The 5,268-nt window shown below is 43.8% G+C and overlaps 1 non-coding gene across 1 annotated transcript; it reads right to left on the reverse strand.

The window, feature by feature from the left end:
• Window positions 1–3,922: 3,922 nt before the first annotated feature.
• trnaf-gaa (transfer RNA phenylalanine (anticodon GAA)) lies at window positions 3,923–3,995 on the reverse strand. The gene has a single exon. It is a non-coding gene; the product is annotated as a tRNA-Phe (tRNA).
• Between the last annotated feature and the right edge of the window lie 1,273 nt (window positions 3,996–5,268).

Below are 5,268 nucleotides of genomic sequence, written 5' to 3' on the forward strand. Positions count from 1 at the left end.
AGAGACAGCTCTGTCAGGCGCTGGAGCTGCGGGTTCGGAGTTGGAGCGGAATATTCACAAAGTGCGAGAAGAACGCGCCCTTTGCGGGCTCACACAGCTGGAGCAGGGCCTCCGGGCCACAATAACATGGAACAATCCCATCTGTATCCCTGCGGATGGCGACGGTGAAGCTTTTCCCGGTGAGGCTTCCCGAAACCGCGTCCATAAATGGATAAGAATTGGGGTCTGGGCAGGGAGCGTCTGGAGATGGATAAGAATTGGAGACTGGGAAGGGAGCGTCTCTAAATGAATAAAATTTGGGTACTGGTCAGGGAGCGTCTATAAATGGATAAGAATTGGGGTCTGGGCAGGGAGCGTCTGGAGATGGAGAAGAATTCGAGACTGGGCAGGGAGCGTCTCTAAATGAATAAAATTTGGGTACTGGTCAGGGAGCGTCTGTAAATGGATAAGAATTGGGAACTGGGCAGGGAGCGTCTCCAAATGAATAACATTTGGATACTGGTCAGGGAGCGTCTGTAAATGGATAAGAATTGGGGACTGGGCAGGGAGCGTCTCTAAATGAATAAAATTTGGGTACTGGTCAGGGAGTGTCTCTAAATGAATAAGATTTGGGTACTGGTCAGGGAGTGTCTGAAGATGGATAAGAATTAGGGACTGGGCAGGGAGCGTCTCTAAATGAATAAAAGTTGGGTACTGATCAGGGAGCGTCTGTAAATGGATAAGAATTGGGGACTGGGCAGGGAGCGTCTCTAAATGAATAAGATTTGGGTACTGGTCAGGAAGCATCTGTAAATCGATAAGAATTGGGTACTGGTCAGGAAGCGTCTGTAAATCGATAAGAATTGGAGACTGGGCAGGGAGTGTTTCTTAATGAATAAGATTTGGGGACTGGGCAGGGAGCGTCTATAAATGCTTAAGAATTGGGGACTGGTTAGGGAGCGTTTTTTTATTCGTTCGTGGGATGTGGGCGTCGCTGGCTCGATCTCAGCTCGAGTAATGTGTCCAGTTCTGGGCACCAGGCTTTAGAAAGGACATCAAAGCTTCTGAGACAGTTCAGAGGAGATTTACTAGAATGATACCAGAGATGAGGGGTGTCAGTTCTCTGGACAGGCTGTTGAAGCTGGGATTGTTCTCTTCAGAGTAGAGAAGGTTAAGGCAAGATTTAATAGAGGTGTTCAGAATCATGAAGGATTTTCATACGGTAGAGAGGGAGAAACTGTTTCCAATGTCCTGGGGGTCAGTAACCAGAGGACATAGATTTAAAATAATTGGCCAAAAATGTCAAGGGGAGGTGAGGAGAGATCTTTTTACCCAGTAACTGATTCGGATTTGGAATGAATTGTCTGACAGGGTGGTGGAAACAGATTCAATTATAACTTTCATAAAGGAATTGGACAAATATTTCAAAGTGAAATTCTCCAGGATTATGGGGAAATAGGCAGGGGGTTGGACTAATTGCATCTTTTTGTTAGAGAGTCAGCAGAGGCACAATGGGGCCAAATGGCCTCCTTCTGTGCTGTGTGATTCTATGAACATAAGAACTAGAAGCAGGAGTCGGCAATTCAGCCCCTCGAGCATGCTCTGCCATTCATTACAATCATGGCTGATCTAATCACGGCAGTTCTTGTTTATTGCCAGTAGATGTCACTTCACTCCAATACAGTGAAGTTTACAAATCTGAGAAAGACACAACAGGAAAGAATTGTTCACATTATAGTGAATGTGTGGGATTTAGAAATACTAGGAGTGGAGACGAGTTATTACTTGTCTGCTCGATCCCCATAGCACTGTAAAATTGTTTCCTTCAAGTGCCCATTCAAATTCCTTTTGTAATCCTCGATTATTTCCATTTCCACCGCCCTCGTGGGCAGCGAGTTACAGATCATCACCAATCACTGTGTAAAAAAATTCTTCCGCACATTCCCCCTGTATCTCCTGTCCAAAACCTTCAGTCTGTGTCCCCTAGTCCTTGTACCAATAGTTAAAGGGAACAATGTTTCCTTGCCAACTTATTTAAAAGTGTCATCGCCGAAAACACATCTCTGAATTCTTCCCTCACTCTCGTTTGATACAGGCAGAACAACCCTAGCTTTTCCAACCTAACCTTGTAACTAAAATCCTCCATCCCTGGATCCATTCTGGTGAATTTCCTCTCCATCCTCTCAAGGACCCTCACATTCTTTCATAAGTGTGGTAAGCAAAACTGGAAGCAACACTCCAATTGGGGCCTAATCAGAGTGTTATAATGGTTCAGCATAACTTCCCTGCTTTTGTACTCAATGCCTCTATTTATGAAGCCCAAGATCCCATATGCTTTGCGAACCACTCTCGCAATATGTCTTGCCACCTTCAAAGATTGATGCACATGAACCCCAAGTCCCTCTATTCCAACACACACTTTAGAACTGTGCCAATAAGTATATATTGCCTCTCCCTATTCCTTCTGCCAAAATAAAACACCTCACATTTATCACTGTTAAATTCCATCTGCCACCTGTCTGCCCATTCTGCTAGCCTATCATTGTCCTGTTGCAGGCAGTTCATATCATCCTCACTGTTTGCCACTCCTCCAAGTTTGTTGTCATCGGGATATTTTGAGATTCTACTCTGTATTCCAAGATCAAAGTCATTTATCTTGAGCAAAAAAAGCAGTGATTCTAGCACTGACCCTTGGGGAACACCTCTGTCGACTATCCTCCAGTCTGACAAAGAACCATTTCATAAGACTCGCTGTTTTCTGTCCTTAAACCAATTTTCTATCCAATTGTACACTGACCCTCCTACACCACGAACCTCAATTTTGTTAACCACCCTTTTATGTGGTACCTTGTCAAACGCTTCCTTAAAATCCATATGAACAACATCCACTGCATTCCCTTCATCAACCTGCTCTGTTAGTTCATCAAAAAATGCAGTTAGATTAGTCAAGCATGAACTTTCATTTATAAATCCATGCTCACTCTCCTTAATTAACTCAAACCTCTCCAAGTGACTGTTGATTTTTTACCCTGATTATTCTTTCTAAAACCTTACCCACCACTGCTGTTAATCTAACTAGCCTGTAGTTACCCAGACTGTCCTTACACCCTTTCTTGAATAAGGGCGTCGCATTTGCCACTGTTTATCCTCTGGCACCTCCCCCGTATCCAGGGAAGATTGGAAGATTATACTGAACCCTTCCGTTATCTGCATCCACATTTCCTTTCGCAACCTGGGCTGCAAGCCATCCGGACCAGGTGATTTATCTACCCGAAGCACAGCCAGCCTTTTTAGTACCTCCCTCTCTCAATTTGTACTCTCTCCATTGCCTCTACTCTCTTCACTTCTACTGATATTTTGTCCAATTGAACTTCCTTAGTGATCACTGATACAAAGTACTCATTAAGCAGATTAACATTGCCCTGCACCTCGAAGCTTATATTATCCTTTTTGTCCCTAATAGGCCCGACTCAACCTCTTACTACCCACTTATCATTTACATGCTGCTCGAAGATTTTTGGGTTTCCTTTCATGTTGACTGCCATTTTATTCTCATAGAAATAGAGAATAAGCTAAATATAGAAGATATAAGTATTTCCCATCCTTGATGAGGTGGAACTTTTTTATGTTGTGGGTAGTAATGACTTGGCCCACGAGTGTGCTGGAAGCAGAGACAATCAATGATTTGAAAAGGAAATTGGATGGATACTTGAAGGAAAGAAACTTGCAGGAGGAAAGGGATCGAGCTGGTGAGTGGAACTGACTAGATTGCTCCGGGGAGAGCCAGCATGGACGTGATAGGCCAAACGACCACCTTCTATGCTGTAAATGACTCTGTGTTGTTTCTCAAATTCAATCCACTGGTGTTTGGTAAATAATTTCAAAGTAAATTGTGCAACCGGAAAATCAGAACCAAGGCAAGGGACGCATAAGGAAGCGGAATTGCTGAAACCCGGGATTGAACCAGGGATCTTTAGATTTTCAGTCTAACGCTTTCCCAACTGAGCTATTTCAGCCCCACATTAACAGTGGTTCGGTGTCCTTATTTTGGAAGAAAAAACATACATTCAAGTTTTCCAAAAAATTAAAGAACACAACATGTGAGTAATATTCCCCATTGCTTTCTCAGTACTGATGGATTGTGAAGCGGGAGACAGCCAGAAGTGCCAATGAGCCGCACAGACCCTGAGCTGAGAATGAAATGAGTTCAAATTCAATCTTTCATAGCGAGATGCTGCAGAGAGGTAAGAGTCCTGAATCAAAGTGAGATTTGCTCATTTCAAACACTCGCTGTACTCTCTGCTCAAGAAGCCTTAAAAAAGGGAAAAACAGAATGGCACTCAAACTCACAACCCTGCCATTAAAAGTCTCATGTTCGACTGACAGAACTGTCACTTCTACTCGCTCTCTTATTGGATGGATGCAACTCCAACGCAGGGGTGGCATTCAAATCCTCCCATGGGTCCACATGTCAGACTGAGTTCCATGTTGTAGACTCAAGCAAAGGAAATCTGCTCACTTCCAAAACTATCAGCGAATTGAAGCAGATTACGATCAACATCATCAGAGATCAGAACGACCTGGTGAAAGAAGACACTCTGAAGAAGGATCCACAATCATTCAAAGGCATCGACAAAGTGAAAAACAAGAAAATCGATGAGTCAATGCAAGCCAAACAACAGAAACACTGAAGAATTCCATTCCATTCCAGTCCAGAACCCAGTCCTGTTGTATTTGGAGTCAGGTCACAATTGCAGCAACAACTTTATGACTACGATGTTGTGGCCATCACTGAAACGTGGATAGGTGAGGGGGAGGAATGGTTTTTGGAGGTACCTGGTTATAGATGTTTTCATAAGATTAGGAATGGTGGTAAAAGAGGTGGGGGGTGGCATTGTTAGTTAGAAATAGTGTAACAACTGCTGAAAGAATTTTCGAGGAGGATCTGCCGACTGAGGCACTGTGGGTTGAGGTCAGGAACAGGAAAGGAGCAGTCACCTTGATGGGAGTTTTCTATAGGCCCCCCAATAGCAGCAGGGAGGTGGAAGAGCAGATTGGGAAACAGATTTTGGAAAGGAGCAGAAGTCACAGGGTAGTAATTATGGGGGATTTCAACTTCCCAAATATTGATTGGCAACTCTTTAGATCGAATAGTTTGGATGGGGTAGTGTTTGTGCAGTATGTCCAGGAAGCTTTTCTGACTCAGTATGTAGATTGCCCGACCAGAGGGGAGGCAATATTGGATTTGGTACTAGGTAATGAACCAGGGCAAGTGATAGAGCTGTTGGT

This window comes from Heterodontus francisci, unplaced genomic scaffold, assembly GCF_036365525.1.
Source record: "Heterodontus francisci isolate sHetFra1 unplaced genomic scaffold, sHetFra1.hap1 HAP1_SCAFFOLD_184, whole genome shotgun sequence".
Taxonomy (NCBI): domain Eukaryota; kingdom Metazoa; phylum Chordata; class Chondrichthyes; order Heterodontiformes; family Heterodontidae; genus Heterodontus; species Heterodontus francisci.